Genomic DNA, 24,543 nt, shown 5'->3' with positions numbered 1-24,543 from the left:
ATCTACTAATAAAAGCTTCAATCAATCAATCAATCAATCCACTATGGACTGGACTCTCACTATTATGTTAGATCCACTATGGACTGGACTCTCACTATTATGTTAGATCCACTATGGACTGGACTCTCACTATTATGTTAGATCCACTATGGACTGGACTCTCACTATTATGTTAGATCTACTATGGACTGGACTCTCACTATTATGTTAGATCCACTATGGACTGGACTCTCACTATTATGTTAGATGCACTATGGACTGGACTCTCACTATTATGTTAGATCCACTATGGACTGGACTCTCACTATTATGTTAGATCCACTATGGACTGGGCTCTCACTATTATGTTAGATCCACTATGGACTGGACTCTCACACTATTATGTTAGATCCACTATGGACTGGACTCTCACACTATTATGTTAGATCCACTATGGACTGGACTCTCACACTTTTATGTTAGATCCACTATGGACTGGACTCTCACACTATTATGTTAGATCCACTATGGACTGGACTCCCACTATTATGTTAGATCCACTATGAACTGGACTCTCACACTATTATGTTAGATCCACTATGGACTGGACTCTCACACTATTATGTTAGATCCACTATGGACTGGACTCTCACTATTATGTTAGATCCACTATGGACTGGACTCTCACAATATTATGTTAGATCCACTATGGACTGGACTCTCACACTATTATGTTAGATCCACTATGGACTGGACTCTCACTATTATGTTAGATCAACTATGGACTGGACTCTCACACTATTATGTTAGATCCACTATGGACTGGACTCTCACACTATTATGTTAGGTCCACTATGGACTGGACTCTCACACTATTATGTTAGATCCACTATGGACTGGACTCTCACTATTATGTTAGATCCACTATGGACTGGACTCTCACACTATTATGTTAGATCCACTATGGACTGGACTCTCACTATTATGTTAGATAAACTATGGACTGGAGTCTCATTATTATGTTTAGATCCACTATGGACGGGACTGTCACACTATTATGTTAGATCCACTATGGACTGGACTCTCACTATTATGTTAGATCCGCTATGAACTGGACTCTCACACTATTATGTTAGATCCACTATGGACTGGACTCTCACTATTAGGTTAGATCCACTATGGACTGGACTTTCACAATATTATGCTAGACCCACTTGACGTCCATTGCATCCGGTCTCCCTTAAAGGTTTCTCATAGTCATTCACATTGACATCCCACTGGGTTGTGAGTTTTTCCTTGCCCGTATGTGGGCTCTGAACCGAGGATGTCGTTGTGGCTTGTGCAGCCCTTTGAGACACTTGTGATTTAGAGCTATATAAATAAACATTGATTGATGATTGATTGAAGTCGGACATCACTGAAGGCCAAGGTGGGAAACGCAGGGCCCGCCACTGCTAAATCATCATGGCTGCTCAAGGCTGACGGCACAACCGTCACACAAAATGTAAAGAAGCAGAATGAGCAAATCAGCGAGAAATTTGCAACCAACTCAACAGGACATAATCCACCGGAAGGATGGATGCCGCAGCTGAACTGAATCGGCGACAACGCTTCCGGAAACTGTAGCACAGCAACGACCAGGATGGGTCACGAGACTCAAGGGCAGATTGGAAAGAAGGAGGCGAGAAAAGTAGCAGGATATAAGTGCTGCGGGAGATTTTAAGCCTCAGAGACAAACACAGCGGATGACACAGAGACGGGTCGAGAGGATCAGTGCTTTCACTGTGAATAGGCTTAGCGGGGGAGGAAATAAGACTTTGACTCGGTATCTGATCAATCTGTGCTATATACTCCAAATTACAGACACGCCAGTCATATTAGAGAAACGGGAGCAACTTTAATTATAAACCCATCCACAGAGGATGTGCCATGTGATAGCCGTCCCGCTCCAAGACTGGCAGAAAGAGTCCAGTGGCATCATGGGAGCTTTGAGAAACTGCTCAAAAAGTTCTAAGACTTGATGGTGAAGTTGACTGTAAGTACGTTCAAACGAAACAAGAAAGTTCAAAGATGTCAAAACGCATGAGGTCCACTTTTACATATTTCTGCTCAATCGTTCCAGAGAGCTGAGCCAGAAGGCAAAGCTCTCGGTCTACCGAGCTATCTACATTCCTACTCTCACCTATGGTCAGGAAGTGTGGGTCATGACTGAAAGAATACGATCGTGGATACAAGCGGCCAAAATGAGTTTCCTCAGAAAGGTGGCTGGCATCTCCCTTAGAGATAGGGTGAGAAGTTCAGTCACCCGAGAGGGACTCGGAGTAGAGCCGCTGCTCCTTCGCTTGGAAAGGAACCGGCTTAGGTGGTTCGGCCATCTCGTGCGGATGCCTCACCAGCGTCTCCCTAGGGAGGTCCTCGTTGCACGTCCCACTGGGAGGAGACCCCGTTGCAGGCCAAGGACCAGATGGGGGGATTACATCTCCTTTCTGGCCTGGGAATGCTCTGGGATTCCCCAGGAGGAAGTTGCTAATGTTGCTCTGGAGAGGGAAATCTGGGGGTCTCTGCTGGAGCTGTAGTCCCCGCGACCCGATTCCGGATAAGCGGTTGAAGATGGATGGATGGATGGATGGATGCTCAATCGTTCACCGTACAACTTTTGGCCAGAAGGCATCTGGCTTTTCCTTAGATCTTCACTGAGTTCCTTTATTATTGTTCTCAGCCTTGGTTGATCCAAATATTCACCGAACGTTAGAAATAATCATCAATATGTGGTTATTTTGGTCAGATATAATCTGGGTTTGTGAAATGATTCTGTGGAAGTCGCTTCCTAGCGGTTCCACTGACATACACTTCACAAGAGCCAGGCGTGCCAAGTTGAACACAGTTTTAACGTACGTAGATTTTATCACAAGTTTTCTCTCCAGCAGGACGCGACTTTTCAGCCACGTCCGTATCCTCTCTCCCCTCCTGCTCCCGGCCCGCTTACTGTTAGACAACAGATGTTCGATTAACACGTACCACCTGTGAAATCGAATCACCTGTCAGCTGTGTCTCGCCGTCAGCCCATTCCCCGCCCCTATACGACGGTGCTCGTCCTCAGCGCCACAGACAGAGGCGGTGACCTTTGCTCCTACAGGCGCGCTGGCCACAGCTCCCTCCACAGATTCATATTCATTCATTAATTTCCCGCTCAGTGGCCGCACTGAGATCGGTAGGTCGTGAGTTCAAACCCCGGCTGAGTCATACCAAAGACTATACAAATGGGACCCGTTACCTCCCTGCTTGGGACTCAGGATCAAGGGTTGGAATTGGGGGTTAAATCACCAAAATGACTCCCGAGCGCGACCACCACTGCTGCTCACTGCTCCCCTCACCTCCCAGGGGGTGGAACAAGGGGATGGGTCAAATGCAGAGGGTAAGTTCACCACACCTATTGTGTGTGTGACTATTAATGGTACTTAACTTTTAACTTTATTTTGCTACTCCTAATGCGACCAGCAGCAGTATATATATATATATATATATATATATATATATATATATATATATATATATATATATACAGGTCCATCCATCCATTTTCTACCGCTTTTCCCTTTCGGGGTCACGGGGGGTGCTGTAGCCTGTCTCAGCTGCATTCTGGCGGAAGGCGGGGTACGCCCTGGACAAGTCGCCACCTCATTGCAGGGCCAATATACAGGTGCAATTCAATAAATTACAATATTGTGTATACAGTTAGTCCAGAAGTTCCATTCAGGCTGAAATACAAAATAATTTGCTAATTAGAGCGCTGAGTTTATGACAATTGTAACATATAATTAGTTTTTACTGCGCCCAAGACCCAACCCCCGGGCTGATGATTTTAGGTTGTCCTGAAGAATTTGGAGGTAATTTGTCACGGCGTGGGCTCGAACCCGCTTTTCTCCGGCAATCAGCAATCAACACACCTGGGACTGATGAGGTCGAGCTGCATATAGACCAGTGGACCCAAGGATCCTCGCCGAAACTTAGTCTTCTGTACCTAGTAAGCACCCCTTGTCTGGCTTCTATTCTGCGTACTCGTTCTCCCCCCTGTTACTTCCTTGTTTCCGTGTCTGATGTCCGTGTTGTCCTCCCGCAGTGCTTTCCCGAGTTCTCCCGTGATCCCCTGTTGTTCCCCTCTGGATTCTGGACTGCCTCCCTTCGTCCTCGACCTCCGCTTGGACACGGACCTCTGACGCCTCGCCATTCTCCCTGACTATCTCTGCCTGCTCACGGACTGTCTTCCTCCCTTGTTCCTTCTCCTCGTTCAACATTTGGTAAAATACTACAGCTAATCACACACATAGCCTCACACACACACACTTTTGAATTAGTCACACTCCATTCTCTAGTTTATATTTATTATTGTGTATTATTATTATATATATATAGTACATATATATATAATAAAACATAGAGCTATACTGCCCCCTTGTGTCTGTGCCGTCAACTCCTCTTTTTTCATTGTCTCATTTACTCTCTGTAAAGCACCAGTTCCATTGGCAGCAAAACAGACACAGAGCATAATACTACCACCACCATTATAGACGGTAGGCATGGTGTTTCTGGGATTAAAGGCCTCACCTTTTCTCCTCCAAACATATTGCTGGGTATTGTGGCCAAACAGCTCAATTTTTTGACTCATCTGACATCGCATGGACTAAGATAAGACTTTCCGGAGGAAAGTTTTGTGGTCAGATGAAATAAAAATTGAGCTGTTTGGCCACAATACAAGAAGAGTTGTAGAAACTATTGGAAACTCAAGACAGCTATGACAAGTGTATGCTAACTTTTGACCACGACTTTAAATGTTAAGTTAAAAACATAGTAAAATGAAATTAACTTGATACGTGTCGAATAAAAGCTAATACATGCTAGACAAACTCCAAGTTAAAAATATACTGAAATACCTGCATGGAATCATCAAAAGTATTAAGAAATAGCAATTTGTTTGTATTGAGAATCTCAAGAATGCGCGTTTTTGCATTGAACTACTGAAACTAACAAACTCTTCAAATATATTGCGATGCACCTGTACATACTTGCAAGTGAGAAAGAGATTTAGTTGTTTGTGTAACAAATATACATTTTAAGAATCGATATAATTACACCAGGGGTCACCAACGCGGTGCTGCGGGCACCAGGTAGCCCGTAAGGACCAGATGAGTAGCCCGCTGGCCTGTTCTAAAAATAGCTCAAATAGCAGCACTAACCAGTGAGCTGCCTCTATTTTTAAAATTTTATTTATTTACTAGCAAGCTGGTCTCGCTTTGCTCGACATTTTTAGATCTAAGAGAGACAAAACTCAAATAGAATTTGAAAATCCAAGAAAATATTTTAAAGACTTGGTCTTCACTTGTTTAAATAAATTCATTCATTTTTTTTACTTTGCTTCTTATAACTTTCAGAAAGACAATTTTAGAGAAAAAATACAACCTTAAAAATGATTTTGGGATTTTTAAACACATATACCTTTTTACCTTTTAAATTCCTTCCTCTTCTTTCCTGACAATTTAAATCAATGTTCAAGTAAATTAATTTTTTTATTGTAAAGAATAATAAATACATTTTAATTTAATTCTTCATTTCAGCTTCTGTTTTTTCGACGAAGAATATTTGTGAAACATTTCTTCAAACTTATAATGATTAAAATTCAAAAAAAAAATTCTGGCAAATCTAGAAAATCTGTAGAATCAAATTTAAATCTTATTTCAAAGTCTTTTGAATTTCTTTTATAATTTTTGTTCTGGAAAATCTAAAAGAAATAATGATTTGTCTTTGTTACAAATATAGCTTGGTCCATCCATCCATCCATTTTCTACCGCTTATTCCCTTTGGGGTCTCGGGGGCGCTGGAGCCTATCTCAGCTACAATTGGGCGGAAGGCGGGGTACACCCTGGACAAGTCGCCACCTCATCGCTTGGTCCAATTTGTTATATATTCTAACAAAGTGTAGATTGGATTTTAACCTATTTAAAACATGTCATCAAAATTCTAAAATTAATCTTAATCAGGAAAAAATACTAATGATGTTCCGTAAATTCTTTTTTAAATTTTTTCAAAAAGATTAGAATTAGCTAGTTTTTCTCTTTTTTTTCCGGTTGAATTTTGAATTTTAAAGAGTCGAAATTGAAGATAAACTATGTTTCCAAATTGAATTGTCATTTTTTTCGTGTTTTCTCCTCTTTTAAACCGTTCAATTAAGTGTAAATATCATTAATTATGAATAATAACATAGAGTTAAAGGTAAATTGAGCAAATTGGCTATTTCTGGCAATTTATCTAAGTGTGTATCAAACTGGTAGCCCTTCGCATTAATCACTACCCAAGAAGTAGCTCTTGCTTTCAAAAAGGTTGGTGACCCCTGAATTACACCAATAGAATATAGTTGTTATTCCTGTTAAACACTGAAATCCAGTGTTAAGTTAAATTGAAAGTACCACTAATAGTCACACACACACTAGGTGTGGTGGAATTACCCTCTGCATTTGACCCCTCCCCTTGTTCCACACCCTGAGAAGGTGAGTGGAGCAGTGAGCAGCAGCGGTGGCCGCGCCCGGGAATCATTTTTTGGTGATTTAACCCCCAATTCCAACCCTTGAAGCTGAGTGCCAAGCAGGGAGGTAATGGTGTCCTATTTTAATAGTCCATAGTCAAGCTGGATGTTGGATGTCAGAACGAAACATTTCAACCGCATTCAGTCTCTCATAAAAAACACCAAAATACTAGAAATAGTGGAAAGTAATTCCGCACATTACATTCTCAGATAGGTCAGCAGGGTAAACACGGACCGACTTAGAATTTGTACGAGAGAATCCTGTCACCAGCAGACAAAGGATGATGGTCAGGGGTTGTCTCGTTGTTTGTTCAGGAACAACACACACACACACACACACAAAAACACACACACACACACACACACACACAGATGTTTGGGTCAATAAAAAGTACACAAAACTAGAATCCCTATGGTGTAAACCAGGGGTCACCAACCTTTTTGAAAGCAAGAGCTACTTCTTGGGTAGTGATTAATGCGAAGGGCTACCAGTTTGATACACACTTAGATAAATTGCCAGAAATAGCCAAATTGCTCAATTTACCTTTAACTCTATGTTATTATTAATAACGAATGATATTTACACTTAATTGAACGGTTTAAAAGAGGAGAAAACACGAAAAAAATGACAATTACATTTTGAAACATAGTTTATCTTCAATTTCGACTCTTTAAAATTCAAAATTCAACCGAAAAAAAGAAGAGAAAGACTAGCTAATTCGAATCTTTTTGAAAAAATTAAAAAAAGAATTTATGGAACATCATTAGTAATTTTTCCTGATTAAGATTAATTTTAGAATTTTGATGACATGTTTTAAATAGGTTAAAAATCCAATCTGCACTTTGTTAGAATATATAACAAATTGGACGAAGCTATATTTCTAACAAAGACAAATCATTATTTCTTCTAGATTTTCCAGAACAAAATGTTTAAAATAAATTCAAAAGACTTTGAAATAAGATTTAAATTTGATTCTACAGATTTTCTAGACTTGCCAGAATAATTTTTTGGGATTTTAATCATAATAAGTTTGAAGAAATATTTCACAAATATTCTTCGTCGAAAAAACAGAAGCTAAAATGAAGAATTAAATTAAAATGTATTTATTATTCTTTACAATAATAATACAAATTTTTTACTTGAACATTGATTTAAATTGTCAGGAAAGAAGAGGAAGGAATTTAAAAGGTAAAAAGGTATATGTGTTTAAAAATCCTAAAATCATTTTTAAGGTTGTATTTTTTCTCTAAAATTGTCTTTCTGAAAGTTATAAGAAGCAAAGTAAAACAATGAATGCATTTATTTAAGCAAGTGAAGACCAAGTCTTTAAAATATTTTCTTGGATTTTCAAATTCTATTTGAGTTTTGTCTCTCTTAGAATTAAAAATGTCGAGCAAAGCGAGGCCAGCTTGCTAGTAAATAAATACAATTTAAAGAATAGAGGCAGCTCACTGGTAAGTGCTGCTATTTGAGCTATTTTTAGAACAGGCCAGCGGGCTACTCATCTGGTCCTTACGGGCTACCTGGTGCCCGCGGGCACCGCGTTGGTGACCCCTGGTGTAAACCATATAGACACATTAAACAAAACACTCCAAACATAAATATTTGAAGACCTCTTGCAAAACATTACGATTCTCGTCTTGGGTTCATGCAAAGTTCGTGTTTTTATACCTCAAACTTTATTATGTGAATGCCACAAGGCATTTATATACACACTATATTGCCAAAAGTATTTGGCCACCATTCCAAATGATGCGAATCAGGTGTCCTAATCACAGGTGTATAAAATCAAGCACGTAGGCATGGAGACTGTTTCTACAAACATTTGTGAAAGAATGGGCCGCTTTCAGTGATTTCCAGCGTGAAACTGTCATAGAATGCCACCTGTGCAACAAATCCAGTCGTGGAATTTCTTCGCTCCTAAATATTCCAAAGTCAACTGTCGGCTTTATGATAAAAAAAAATGGAAGAGTTTGGGAACAACAGCAACTCAGCCACAAAGTGGTAGGAGTGTGACATTTGGTGGAGGAGGAATTATGGTGCGGGGTTGTTTTTCAGGAGTTGGGCTCGGCACCTTAGTTCCAGCGAAAGGAACTTTGAATGCAAAATTGGTGAAGTTCAGCTAAATTTGTTGGTTTTCTGGCATGGACTTGTTTCTTCAGCATTGTCCACCAGTTTAAGTCAGGACTTTGGGAAGGCCATTCCAAAAACATTAATTCTAGCCTGATTTAGCCATTCCTTTACCACTTTTGACGTGTTTTCAATTCAACATGTTACTACTTCAACATTTCTCGACCGATTTGAACATTTCCAACACCAACCATTTCAACTCATTCAGACCATTGAAGATTTTTTTTTTTTACCATTTTCAAAAAAAATCCCACTTTTCCCGAAATTCCCAAATTTTGGGGAATTTCCCGTTGACACATAAAAAGATTAGAATTAGCTAGTTTTTCTCTTTTTTTTCCGGTTGAATTTTGAATTTTAAAGAGTCGAAATTGAAGATAAACTATGTTTCCAAATTTAATTGTCATTTTTTTCGTGTTTTCTCCTCTTTTAAACCGTTCAATTAAGTGTAAATATCATTAATTAGTAATAATAACATAGAGTTAAAGGTAAATTGAGCAAATTGGCTATTTCTGGCAATTTATCTAAGTGTGTATCAAACTGGTAGCCCTTCGCATTAATCACTACCCAAGAAGTAGCTCTTGCTTTCAAAAAGGTTGGTGACCCCTGAATTACACCAATAGAATATAGTTGTTATTCCTGTTAAACACTGAAATCCAGTGTTAAGTTAAATTGAAAGTAGCACTAATAGTCACACACACACTAGGTGTGGTGGAATTACCTTCTGCATTTGAAGTTCAGCTAAATTTGTTGGTTTTTTGGCATGGACTTGTTTCTTCAGCATTGTCCACAAGTTTAAGTCAGGACTTTGGGAAGGCCATTCCAAAAACATTAATTCTAGCCTGATTTAGCCATTCCTTTACCACTTTTGACGTGTGTTTGGGGGTCATTGTCCTGTTGGAACACCCAACTGCACCCGAGACCCAACCTCAGGGCTGATGATTTTAGCTTGTCCTGAAGAATTTGGAGGTAATTCTCCTTTTTCATTGTCCCATTTACTCTCTGTAAAGCACCAGTTCCATTAGCAGCAAAACAGGCCCAGATCATAATACTACCACCACCATGCATGACGGTAGGGATGGTGTTCCTGGGATTAAAGGCCTCACCTTTTCTCCTCCAAACATATCGCTGGGTGTTGTGGCCAAACAGCTCCATTTTTGTTTCATCTGACCACAGAACTTTCCTTCAGAAGGTCTTATCTTTGTCCATGTGATGTATTTCTTTGACATGATATATTAAATTAAGTATATAATATAAATCAGAACAACCAATTAGCTTTTTAGGTGGGTGTGCATTTTGTGACAACAAGAAATGTTAGTCGTGTTTATGTTGCACATGGACATATTTGAGTGACGGACCGGAAGCCAACGTATGTGTTGTGTGTGTATCATATGTATAAATAGACCAAGTGATTATTTAAAATGTTCACTTTTTTGAGTGGGCAGAAAAGTGGGCGACCTCTTTGCACTATGCGCTTCAGCATAGTGCAAAGATGTGTAGGATGGGAAGCAACAGGAAGGTGTTGTTTTTCTTTGATGTATTGTAATCCACAGAAAGATTTTGTCTTGACCCGAGAACTACAAAGCGCAGAGGAAGCAGGACCAGACTCCCCTCAAGGCGACCTTTTCTTTAAAGTGTTTTACAACCTTTTTCATTGAACTGTTTTGTAATCAAAAGCGATGGCTGTTTACGACCCCCCTCCCTTGGAAACAGCTGTTGCCATGTAATCAGGGAAAGTCCAATTAAAATTTTTTTTCGTCAGGAGCGTTAAGGAGACTGTACAAGAGTACAGTCCAGAAGTCTTTCCTCAATTGAGCCAAATTTAGTTCTGTCTCTGTTTAATTCCTTGCTTCTTGTTTTGTTTAATACAAACTGTACTTTTGGCAATATAGTGTATATATAAAATAATTTTTTTCTTCTAAAATGTTGTGGGTGCGGCTTATTTACCGGTGCGCCCTATAGATACAATTATTCTAACAGTCATATTGGAACTCCCGACCGTGCAACAAATCCAGTCGTGAAATTTCCTCGCTCCTAAATATTCCAAAGTCAACTGTCGGCTTTATTATAAGAAAATGGAAGAGTTTTTGGGAACAACAGCAACTCAGCCACCAAGTGGTAGGCCACGTAAACTGACTAGAGAGGGGTCAGCGGATGCTGAAGGGCATAGTGCAAAGACGTTCTGCACAGTCAGTTGCTACAGAGCTCCAAACTTCATGTGACCTTCCAATTAGCCCACGTACAGTACGCAGAGAGCTTCATGGTAAGTTGTCACAAAACGTTGTGTTGCCATGAGTTCCCGGCGAGCAGACAACAGCTGTCTTTGATCCTACCAAGAAGAAGGCTTGTAAAACTCCACTGTGTAGGATGGGAAGCAACAGGAAGGTGTTCTTTTTCTTTGATGTATTGTAATCCACAGAAATATTTTGTCTTGACCCGAGAACTACAAAGCGCAGATGAAGCAGGACCAGACTCCCCTCAAGGCGACCTTTTCTTTAAAGTGTTTTACAACCTTTTTCATTTAACTGTTTTGTAATCAAAAGCGATGGCTGTTTACGACCCCCCTCCCTTGGAAACAGCTGTTGCCATGTAATCAGGGAAAGTCCAATTAAAAAAATATTTCGTCAGGAGCGTTAAGGAGACTGTGCAAGAGTACAGTCCAGAAGTCTTTCCTCAATTGAGCCACATTTAGTTATGTCTCTGTTTAATTCCTTGCTTCTTGTTTTGTTTAATAAAAACTGTACTTTTGGCAATATAGTGTATATATAAAATACATGTTTCTTCTAAAATGTTGTGGGTGCCGCTTATTTACTGTAGTCCGGAAACCCAGCAATCAACCACTATATGGAACATTAGACTATTAAACAACAACCTTATCTCTTCTGCACTCTGACAACGGACTCGAGCACTAAAGCCCACGGCTCGGCACACCAATTCCAGCGATGATGACATATGTACACATCCCGGATGCCTCTCACTCCATCGCACACCGTGGCGCGTCGCACTCTCTCGACCACTCCTGGTTGTGTTTACGGGGCCAATTTGAATGTGAATGACTCTCTCTCTCGGATGTTCCTCAAATGCGGTCTTAAGCCATCCAGGCTGCCGCGAGGCCCCCGGCCCCCTTTGTTTGGGATTACTGCAGCTTAGCGCAGGCTAACAATGAGGAGATGAGCAACTCACCTCATCGCCGCTAATGAAGTGCGGAGCGTTACGTTTGCCGCTCGCTGGCTTCCACCGAGCTGCAATGATACCCCCTTGTACACACACACACATTGCTACACAATGTGCAAATTGGTGGTGAACTTTTTATTCCTCATCCTTACCTTTTTTTTTTAACCCTTGTGTAATGTTCATATTGTTGTTACTCAGCCAGCGTTTGTGGGTCTGATGGACCCGTTGCATTTTGTGGCTTTTAATGCCTCACAACTGAGCAGATACAATCAGAATAAACATCTGTTCAGTATTTTAACATCAACGTGTTTGTGCGAGAAAATGAGAGCAGACAGTGTTGACAAACAATGTTGCAACCTTGTGTGGGAACCGCAGGTGCAGAAACACGAAAGAAGAATCCCTGTGGGATGCAGAAACTGCCAGAGAAATTTTTACTGAACAGATGTTTACCTTATCCCAGGGGTATCCAAAGTGCGGCCCGGGGGCCATTCGAGGCCCGCCACACATTCTGGAAATACTATTGTAAAAATAAAAAAGAACATTGAAAAAAAGTGGAATGAGGTGAAATCTAACGAGCAAAAGTTGCATTGTTGACACAAAAGCTGCCATGCAGGTTGTTTTTTTTTCTTTTGTCTTTTTTCATTTTTTCTTTTTTTGCCATTGCTTAAAAAAAATATAATAATGACAAAAAAATCCATGTTATAATGAATTATTTTCAGGGCTCCAATGACTTCAAATATTTCACTTTAAAATGTTTTACGTGGTAAATATTGCATATATTGTGTAGTAGCCATATAAAAACATCAACAAAATAATAGTTCCAGCATAAAATGGACAGAAATATCTGAAGTTGATCTCGTAACTTAAGTGTTGAAAGTAAAAGAACAACCTAATAAAAATGTGTCACTTTATGAGTGGGGCACCTTTTGGATCCCAAATATATTTAGTGATTTTTTTATTTATCTTTTCACTGGGATTACTCAAAAATATGAAATAATTAAAATCAATGGTGTCCTGCATTATTGATATTTTAGGGCTCTAATTACTAAATACTGCATATTTCAGTTTTACTATAAAAAAAACTAAGTTGTTTTTGACAGAAAAGCCATAAAACATTTTTTTTTAATTTGTATTACTTTATATCAACTTGAAGTTGATATAAAGATTTACTGTAAGCGTTAAATAATTAAAAAATAATAATAATCGGACTTATTTTTAACATTTTAATGACTGAGACCCTTTATGGTCCCCGGGACCCCTAAAGGTAAAATACATAAAAAAATGCATATATTTTGTTATGGTTTGAAAATGAAAAATATCAAAATGGCCCCCACATGCTTTAATTTTTCCGTGTGCGGCCCTCAGTGGAAAAAGTTTGGACACCCCTGCCTTATCCCAATAAACATCTGTTCAGTATTTTAAAATGCAACGGGTCCATCGGACCCCCAAACGCTGGCTGAGTAACAACAATATGAACGTTGCACGGAACATTTCTCTGGCAGTTTCTGCATCCCACAGGGATTCTTCTTTTGTGTTTCTGCACCTGCCGTTCCCACACGAGGTTGCAACATTGTTTGTCAACACTGTCTGCTCTCATTTTCTCGCACATTTAACCCTCTGATGTTCTGTGTACCTACACTCTGTCCTCCTCCTGTCTAGGCCTGCTGTGTGTGTGTGTGTGTGTGGAACATCAATTTCATGAAGTAAGAAATTATTACTTTAAAAAGGTAGTTTTATACTTGTGAGTGTTGATGACACAGTTGATATTCTAGTTTCAAGCATGTTTTACTCAATATAGGTCATCAAATCTCAGCAACAAGCTGTAATATCTTACTGAGATCATTTAGAACACTTAAAACAAGTAAAACACTCTAACATTAAATCTGCTTAGTGAGAAGTATGATCTTATCAGACAGAAAATAAGCAAATATCACCCTTATTTGAGATATTTCATCTTACTTAGATTTCAGTTTTTGCAGTGCAAGGCGAGCAAATGTGTAGAAGAGAGAGGATGCATCAATTGTTGTATGCAGGACCTACAACTAAGAGAGCGTCCCTGAACATATATCCTCTTACAGAAATCCAGCGCTGCAGTAAAGACAAGTAAAGAGGTGCCAGGAGTGGAGAGTTTGATCTCCATCCAAGTGTATATCGGCATGGCAACATCACGCCTCCGTGGTAAGCTTGGCAGGTCAGCAAGGGAATGGCTTAGTGTTTGTACCCGGAATACATACCAAGACATTCCCTTGGCCTTTCCTTGCATACACACACACACACACATACATGTCTTGCCTACTTTGTGTGGACCCACGTTTGGTTAGTAGGTTGTGAGGGCCCCCCTTTCCACTATAGCTAGAATGATGAAAAAATATATATCTAGCCCTAGATGGGAGTAAAGAGTTGCAACTAGGGATGTCCGATAATGGCTTTTTGCCCATATCCGATATTCCGATATTGTCCAACTCTTTAATTACCGATACCGATATCAACCGATATATACAGTCGTGGAATTAACACATTATTATGCCTAATTTGGACAACCAGGTATGGTGAAGATAAGGTACTTTTTAAAAAAATTAACAAAATAAGATAAATAAATTTAAAAAAAATTCTTCAATAATAAAGAAAGTAAAACAATATAAAAACAGTTACATAGAAACTAGTAATGAATGAAAATGAGTAAAATTAACTGTTAAAGGTTAGTACTATTAGTGGACCAGCATCACGCACAATCATGTGTGCTTACGGACTGTATCCCTTGCAGACTTTATTGATATATATTGATATATAATGTAGGAACCAGAATATTAATAACAGAAAGAAACAACTCTTTTGTGTGAATGAGTGTAAATGGGGGAAGGAGTTGTTTTTGGGTTGGTGCACGAGTAAGTGTATCTTGTGTTTTTTTATGTTAATTTAATTAAAAAAAATAAAAAAACGAAAAAAAAAAAAACAAAAAAAAAAAAAACGATACCGATAATAAAAAAAACGATACCAATAATTTCCGATATTACATTTTAAAACATTTATCGGACATCCCTAGTTGCAACCTCACTTCAGAATGCAAAACACACAAAGTAAAAAAAGTATTTTACTTCTGTAGTTGTGAGGACCAGGCAAATGTCCTCACAAGTCAAAAGATCCTCACAGAAAGGGTGGCTTATCAAGTGTATGTCCACACAAGGACGGTGAGACAAGTGCACACACACACACACAAACACACACACACACACACACACACACACACACACACACACACACACACACACACACACACACACACACACACACACACACACACACACACACACACACACACACACACACACACACACACACTTTCCCATAAACAAACCATAGACACGGCATTATGTATGCCTTCACGATCATATATAAAAAATGGCTGTCTTCACAATGGTAATACAGATTAATCTTAATATGTTTAGTTACACCAGAGTGCCAAACTATGACCCAGTACACCATAGACAAGAGTTATCAAAATGTTCAATCAAATATGGTGTTGCCTTTCTTATAAGGGCATATTTTTTAGATGTGGGCTCTGTACCGAGGATGTCGTTGTGGCTTGTGCAGCCCTTTGAGACACTTGTGATTTAGGGCTGTATAAATAAACATTGATTGATTGATTGATATTTTTTAATGGTACAGCGTCGTGTCCCGGTACCAATATTATTTCGATACTTTTCGGTACTTTTCTAAATAAAGGGGACCACAAAAAAATTGCAATTTTGACTTTATTTTAACACAAAAATCTTTCTTATTGCAGTTTGTCCTTCAATAAAAACGTGAACATACAAGACAACTTGTTTTTTAGTAGTAAGTAAACAAACAAAGGCTCCTAATTTAGTCTGCTGACATATGCAGGAACATATTGTGTCATTTATACATCTATTATTTTGTCAACATTGTTAAGGACAATTGGTAGAAAATGAATTATTCATCTACGTGTTCATTTACTGTAAATATATGCTCACTTTATTTTTTTAACATGTTCTATTTACACTTCTGTTAAAATGTAATAATCACTTATTCTTCTGTTGTTTGATACTTTACATTAGATTTTCAGCTAAATGTGTTGGTTTTCTGACATGGACTTGTTTCTTCAGCATTGTCCAGAGACTTTGGGAAGGCCATTGTGGTGGATGGTCCAAAGCTCAAACAGCAACAAAAGTGAATTTAGTACTAAAGGTTTATTTACCCATAATCAAACAGTACAAAGTTGGATTGAATTGCCCATGCAGACAGACAACGTCCTCCAATATTATTTCGCTACTTTTCGGTACTTTTCTAAATAAAGGGGACCACAAAAAAATTGCAATTTTGACTTTATTTTAACAAAAAAATCTTTCTTATTGCAGTTTGTCCTTAAATAAAAACGTGAACATACAACACAACTTGTTTTTTAGTAGTAAATAAACAAACAAAGGCTCCTAATTTAGTCTGCTGTATATATGTGCACTAGGTCCTGTTGTTTGGGACCTGTTTGTTCTGCAACGTCCTTGAATCCCTTTAGTCATAATAAACAATCAAAACATGTTGTAGAATGGTCAGACCGACCATATATTCAACTCTCACCCACATATGGTCCTTCAATGGTTCAGAATAGAAAAGATAGAAACAAGCAGACATTCTTGACAGACACAAAATATGGTTCAAAGGTCAGAAATTCCACTACACCATTCTAAAACTTTAATTCTAGCCTGATTTTTGACCACTCCTCTTGACAAAATTCATGCAAAGCGCTACATTTTTGTTTCATCTGACGTCACATGGACAAAGATAAGACCTTCTGGAGGAAAGTTCTGTGGTCAGATGAAACAAAAATTGAGATTGTTTGGCCACAATACCCAGCAATATGTTTGGAGGAGAACAGCTGAGGCCTTTAATCCAAGGAACACCACTCCTAACGTCGAGCATGATTTCAGTTTTTGCAGTGTACTACTCTGCGTGCATGTCAGCAGACTGGGGTAGATCCTGCTGAATTCCTATGTATTGAATGAATAGAGAATCGTTTTGAATCGGAAAAATATCGTTTTTGAATCGAGAATTGTGTTGAATTAAAAAAAAAATCGATTTTGAATCGAATCGTGACCCCAAGAATCGATATTGAATCGAATCGTGGGACAATTAAAGATTCACAACCCTAATATATGTATATATATTAGGGTTATATATATATATATATATTTATTTATATTCCTTGGGCACTAATTGACTGAAAGAGCAGGCACTTGGCGTGATGATGTCATGTTATCGATGGAAAAATGTGTTTTTAGACAATATGTTTTGCCTGAGCGGTTAGGAGACCCCGAGAGTAACAAACAGTTGCCTCGTTGCCTTTCCATTAAGAAAAATTAATTCGTTTTTAGTATAAGTTTTCTGGTTTCAAGAAATGTAATGCCGAGCGCATATCATTATGTCAAGATAATGGCACTGGCATTTACTCCATTTAAGAATATTTTTCAACATATTGAGCAAAAAGGTCTAATTTTTTTTTTCCTACCAAGAAAAGTACACTTGTTATTAGTGAGAATATACTTATTTTAAGATATTTTTGGGTTCATTAAGGTTAGCAAATTTTACTTGTTTTGGAAAGTCTTGACAAGCCACATTTTCTTGTTCTATCGGCAGATAATTTTGCTTAGTTCAAATAAAATACCCCTCATTTTTGTATTTTTTAGGGTCCGCACGACCCATTGTCAAAGGAATCCCAATGGGAGTCCTTTTGCAATGGGACGAAAGGAACCTATTGTTATTGTAAGGTTTATTATTATTATTATTATTATTATTATTATTATTATTATTATTTTTCCGCAGCTTTGCGCACTACTTTGACCCCCTTAACATGCTTCAAAACTCACCAAATTTGACACACACATGAAAAAACGCGAACAAAACTCTTTAGTCGAAAAACCAAACCCCAAAACTCAAAATTGCGCTCTAGCGCCCCCTAGGAAGAAAACTGCCTGTAACTCCCAGTACGAATGTCATAGAGACATGAAACAAAAACCTCTATGTAGGTCTGACTTACAGCTAGATTTCATACACTGACATCCTTCAGCAAAAATCAACAGGAAGTTGGCAATCACCCCTTCAAAACAAAAGTTTCATAAAAACTGTGAGGAACCCGCATGGCTGCCGTTTGTGTGTCCCCAAGATGCAAGAACCAGGAGGAGGATTAGCAGGTCAAATGATTTTAATGATCATAAACATAAAATAAAGCAGTCTTGCATAAAAAGTTCCAAACGTAGAGAGTCTATCATCGAGTACTGAGGAGTGCTCCAGCGAAAACATAAATAGACATATGCTGATTGGCACCAGGTGTGGACCGGCTGCCAATCAACGGCAGGTGAGGAGAAAACAGTGCTCAGCGGAACAAACAGGAAATATAACAAAATAAGAGCACTGACAGGAAGTAATACAAAAACCAGGAAACAAACTGAAATGAAGTGACCGATCGTCACAAAAACACTCATTTTTGCCTCTTTGAGCTGTAATTTGACCCCCTTAAAATACTTCAAAACTCACCAAACTTTTTACACACATCAGGACTGGCGGAAATTGCGATCTAATAAAAAACCGAACCCCAAAACTCAAAATTGCGCTCTAGCGCCCCCTAGGAATAAAACACGGACAAAACTGCTCCTCGGAGGAAAACACAGACCAAACTGCTTGTAACTTCCGGTAGGAACATCTTAGAGACATGAAACAAAAACCTCTATGTAGGTCTCACTTAGACCGACATTTCATAGATTGACATCCTTCAGCAACTAGCACCTGCCAAATATGCGGGCCCGACCAACGCTGCTTGCAGCTTTAATTAGGGTCCACCTGTACCCTGTATAAAGGACTCCCACAGGGAGTCCTTTATACAGGTACAAAGGAACCTATTGAAATTGTAAGGTTGATTATTATTCCGCAGCTTTGCGCACTACTTTGCCCCCCCCTAACATGCTTCAAAACTCACCAAATTTTATACACACATAGAAAATCTGGGACAGCACACTTTAGTAAAAAAAAACAAACCCCAAAAATAAAAATTGCGCTCTAGCGCCCCCTAGGAAAAAAAACAAAAACAAACTGCCTGTAACTCCCACTAGGAAGGTCGTAGAGACATGAAACAAAAAACTCTGTGTAGGTCTCACTTAGACCTACAATTCATAATCTCACATCCTCGGGCAAAAACCAACAGGAAGTTGGCAATTTCCCATTCAACACAAAAAATGACTAAAAACACAAATGTTTGCCTCTTTGAGCTGTAATTTGACCCCCTTAAAATACTTCAAAACTCACCAAAATTTTTACACACATTGGGACTGGTAAAAATTGAGATCTAAATAAAAACCGAACCCCAAAACTCAAAATTGCGCCTTAGCGCAATTTTTGAATAAAACAGAGACAAAACTGCTTCTCAGAGGAAAACTCAGACAAAATTGCTCGTAACTTCCGGTAGGAACGTTTTAGAGACATGAAACAAAAACCTCTACGTAGGTCTCACTTAGACCGACATTTCATATATTGAAATCCTTCAGCAAAAATCAACAGGAAGTTTGATATCCCCACTTCAAAACACATTTTTTTTAAAAAGCGGTCACCAAACATCAAACATTATCTCCTCTGAGCGCGTTTGTCGTTTTGGCTGCAAAACTACTACAGGGGAGAGATTGAACCCTTCTGATTAAAAGTTGACGAAAGCGTTTTAATAAGTGCTACGGTTTTGATTTTACGAGCCTTCAAAGAAAACAACCACTGTGCCGCAGCACCTAGGAAAAAAACACAGACAAAACTTCCTCTAACTCTCAGTACGAATATCGTAGAGACACGAAACAAAAACCTCTATGTAGGTCTCACTCAGGACTACCACTGGACAAAAGTATTGGGACACCTAGGACTAGCACCTGCCAAAATGCGGACCCGACCAACGCTGCTTGCAGCTTTAATTGTTCTTGTTTTTGAACACTGACTTTTTGCAGTGAATAAAAATAGTGAAAATATGAATTAAAAAAAGCTGATACTGATGAAAATGTAACATGTATCTTTACGTAATACTACAGCATATTAAATGTATGTAAATATATTTTAGGCACGACACACCTTCATGTCTCAAACGACATTTTATGCACACACTGACTCAGGCTGACGGTCCGGATTTATTTTCCCGTAGACGCCAACAATTTGCAACATCCTTTATGAGCTCGTTGCGAAATTCAACACGTGCTGCTTAAATAGCGCGCAGACGGACGTGTGCGCGACTTGCTGGGACCACACCGCTCCAGCCCGGCCGGGTGTAGACACATGTACACACACATTACCAGCGAGGTGTGAGTTTTCTCAGCCCGAAGATAAACACTGGACGTTTTACGGCTCCCGGGGTTTTATTGCCGTCGTTTCAGTCCTCGGACACACCGCGGTCCTGCAGACGACGTACGTCGACGCCTCCGACCTCTGCGCTGTTGGAACTTTATCGAATAAAACTGCTCCGTGAGACGAGGAATGACATTTTTTCGTATGCGATGGCCAATTTTTTACCAGGCCCAAAAAAGAATGCGCATTTTTCCATTCACCTCAATCGTGCACTGCAAAAAGTCAGTGGTCAAAAACAAGACAATACATTTAAAGGCCTACTGGAAGCCACTACTAGCGACCACGCAGTCTGATAGTTTATATATCAATGATGAAATCTTAACATTGCAACACATGCCAATACGGCCGGGTTAACTTATAAAGTGACATTTTAAATTTCCCGCAAAACTTCCGGTTGAAAACGTCTATGTATGATGACGTATCCAACAAAACAATACACAGCAATACCATAACAATGCAATCCAATTCCAAAACCAAACCCGACCCAGCAACACTCAGAAGTGCAATAAACAGAGCAATTGAGAGGAGACACAAACATGACACAGAACAAACCAAAAGTAGTGAAACAAAAATGAATATTATCAACAACAGTATCAATATTAGTTACAATTTCAACATAGCAGTGATTAAAAATCCCTCATTGACATTATCAATAGACATTTAGTTTGTGAGATGCGATGCAAGTGTAAGCCACTGTGACACTATTGTTCATTTTTTGTATTTTTTTTTGTATTAATGTTTGTAATGATAATACCAATGAGGGATTTTTAATCACTGCTATGTTGAAATTGTTACTAATATTGATACTGTTGTTGATAATATTCATTTTTGTCTCACTACTTTTAGATTGTTCCGTGTCATGTTTGTGTCTCCTCAATTGCTCTGTTTATTGCTATTCTGAATGTTGCTGGGTCGGGTTTTGTTTTGAAATTGTATTGCATTATTATGGTATTGTTGTGTATTGTTTTCATTACAAAAAAAATAAAAATAAAAAATAAATAAAAAATCGTTTTTGAATCGAGAATCGTGTTGAATTGAAAAAAAAAATCGATTCTGAATCGAATCGTGACCCCAAGAATCGATTTTGAATCGAATTGTGGGACACCCAAAGATTCCCAGCCCTAATGAGTACGTATTTTCTATTGTTTCATTGAAAATAAAACAGCAAAGTTTTAATTATGAGACACAATTGTGTCAAAATCATGATTTTTTTTGTTCAAGAAATGATTACTTTAAAAAAGGTAGTTTTATATTTGTGAGTGTTGACGACACAGCTTTGCAACAGTTGATATTCTAGTTTCAAGCATGTTTTACTCAATATAGGTCATCAAATCTCAGCAACACGCTGTAATATCTTACTGAGATCATTTAGGACCCTTAAAACAAGTAAAACACTCTAACATAAAATCTGCTTAGTGAGAAAAGGTATCTTATCAGACAGAAAATAAGCAAATATCACCCTTATTTGAGATATTTAGTCTTACTTCGATTGCAGTTTTTGCAGTGTGGCACAGTCCTTGAAAGGATGTGCTTTCTTTGTTTACCTCCAATATTGACGTGTACGCGGGGAGTGCGTGTTTCTCGAGCCGCCGTCCCGCAGTATCCTCCACACCAGACTGTGACGGCAAACGAGCCGGCACTTTGCACGTGGATGCAAAAGCAAAATGAAGGTGGCCGTAAATAATGTTTTGAACACGCCGATACTTGCCTGACACACATTTAGCACACATTCGAACTAGACACAGTCGTGGTCAAAAGTGTACATCCACTTGTAAAGAACATCATGTCATGGCTGTCTTGAGTTTCCAATCATTTCTACAACTCTTATTCTTTTGTGATTGGAGCACACACTTGTTGGTCACAAAAAACATTCATGAAGTTTGCTTCTTTTATGAATTTAATATGGGTCTACTGAAAATGTGAGGGTCAAAAGTATACATACGGCAATGTTAATATTTGCTTTGCTGCAAATTGTCGAATAGTTTAAGAGCAACATTTCTCAACCAGCTATTGCAAGGAATTTAGGATTTCACCATCTACGCTCCGTAATATTATCAAAAGGTTCAGAGAATGTGGAGAAATCACTGCACGTAAGCGATTGATATTCATACCTGCGATCCCTCAGGGGGTACCGCATCGAAAAGCGACATCAGTGTGTAAAGGATATCACCACATGGGCTCAGGTACACTTAAAAAAAAAAAAACACTGTCAGTAACTACAGTTGGTCGCTACATCTGTAAGTGCAAGTTAAAACTCTCCTATGCAAAGCCAAAGACATTTATCAACAACACCCGGAAACGCCGCCGGCTTTGCTGGGCCCGAGCTCATCGAAGATGGACTGATGCGAAGTGGAACAGTGAAAAATTGTTTTTGGAAACTGTGGACATGGTGTCCTCCGGACCAAAAAGAAAAAGAACCATCCGGATTGTACAAACCCCGTTTCCATATGAGTTGGGAAATTGTGTTAGATGTAAATATAAACGGAATACAATGATTTGCAAATCCTTTTCAACCCACATTCAGTTGAATATGCTACAAAGACAACATATTTGATGTTCAAACTCATAAACAATTTTTTTTTTTTGCAAATAATAATTAACTTAGAATTTCATGGCTGCAACACGTGACAAAAAAGTTGGGAAAGGGCATGTTCACCACTGTGTTACATGGCCTTTCCTTTTAACAACACTCAGTAAAGGTTTGGGAACTGAGGAGACACATTTTTGAAGCTTCTCAGGTGGAATTCTTTCCCATTCTTGCTTGATGTACAGCTTAAGTTGTTCAACAGTCCGGGGGTCTCCCTTGTGCTATTTTAGGCTTCATAATGCGCCACACATGTTCGATGGGAGACAGGTCTGGACTACAGGCAGGCCAGTCTAGTACCCGCACTCTTTTACTATGAAGCCACGTTGATGTAACACGTGGCTTGGCATTGTCTTGCTGAAATAAGCAGGGGCGTCCATGATAACGTTGCTTGGATGGCAACATATGTTACTCCAAAAGCTGTATGTACCTTTCAGCATTAATGGTGCCTTCACAGATGTGTAAGTTACCCATGTCTTGGGCACTAATACACCCCCATACCATCACAGATCCTGGCTTTTACACTTTGCGCCTATAACAATCCGGATGGTTCTTTTCCTCTTTGGTCCGGAGGACACGACGTCCACAGTTTCCAAAAACAATTTGAAATGTGGACTCGTCAGACCACAGAACACTTTTCCACTTTGTATCAGTCCATCTTAGATGAGCCCAGGCCCAGCGAAGCCGACGGCGTTTCTGGGTGTTGTTGATAAACGGTTTTCGCCTTGCATAGGAGAGTTTTAACTTGCACTTACAGATGTAGCGACCAACTGTAGTTACTGACAGTGGGTTTCTGAAGTGTTCCTGAGCCCATGTGGTGATATCCTTTACACACTGATGTCGCTTGTTGATGCAGTACAGCCTGAGGGATGGAAGGTCACGGGCTTAGCTGCTTACGTGCAGTGATTTCTCCACATTCTCTGAACCCTTTGATGATATTACGGAGCGTAGATGGTGAAATCCCTAAATTCCTTGCAATAGCTGCTTGACAAAGGTTTTTCTTAAACTGTTCAACAATTTGCTCACGCATTTGTTGACAAAGTGGTGACCCTCGCCCCATCCTTGTTTGTGAATGACTGAGCATTTCATGGAAACTACTTTTATACCCAATCATGGCACCCACCTGTTCCCAATTTGCCTGTTCACCTGTGGGATGTTCCAAATAAGTGTTTGATGAGCATTCCTCAACTTTATCAGTATTTATTGCCACCTTTCCCAACTTCTTTGTCACGTGTTGCTGCCATCAAATTCTAAAGTTAATGATTATTTGCACAAAAAAAATGTTTATCAGTTTGAACATCAAATTGTAGCATATTCAACTGAATATGGGTTGAAAATGATTTGCAAATCATTGTATTGTGTTTATATTTACATCCAACACAATTTCCCAACTCATTTGGAAACGGGGTTTGTAATAGGCGCCAAGTGCAAAAGCCAGCATGTGTGATGGTATGGGGGTGTATTAGTGCCCAAGACATGGGTAACTTACACATCTGTGAAGGCACCATTAATGCTGAAAGGTACATACAGGTTTTGGAGCAACATATGTTGCCATCCAAGCAACGTTAGCATGGACGCCCCTGCTTATTTCAGCAAGACAATGCCAAGCCACGTGTTACATCAACGTGGCTTCGTAGTAAAAGAGTGCAGGTACTAGACTGGCCTGCCTGTAGTCCAGACCTGTCTCCCATTGAACATGTGTGGTGCATTATGAAGCCT

The sequence above is a fragment of the Entelurus aequoreus genome, linkage group LG19, assembly GCF_033978785.1.
Source record: "Entelurus aequoreus isolate RoL-2023_Sb linkage group LG19, RoL_Eaeq_v1.1, whole genome shotgun sequence".
Classification (NCBI taxonomy): Eukaryota; Metazoa; Chordata; class Actinopteri; order Syngnathiformes; family Syngnathidae; genus Entelurus; species Entelurus aequoreus.
The sequence above is the reverse complement of the archived record's forward strand: the minus strand, read 5'-3'. Positions refer to the sequence as shown.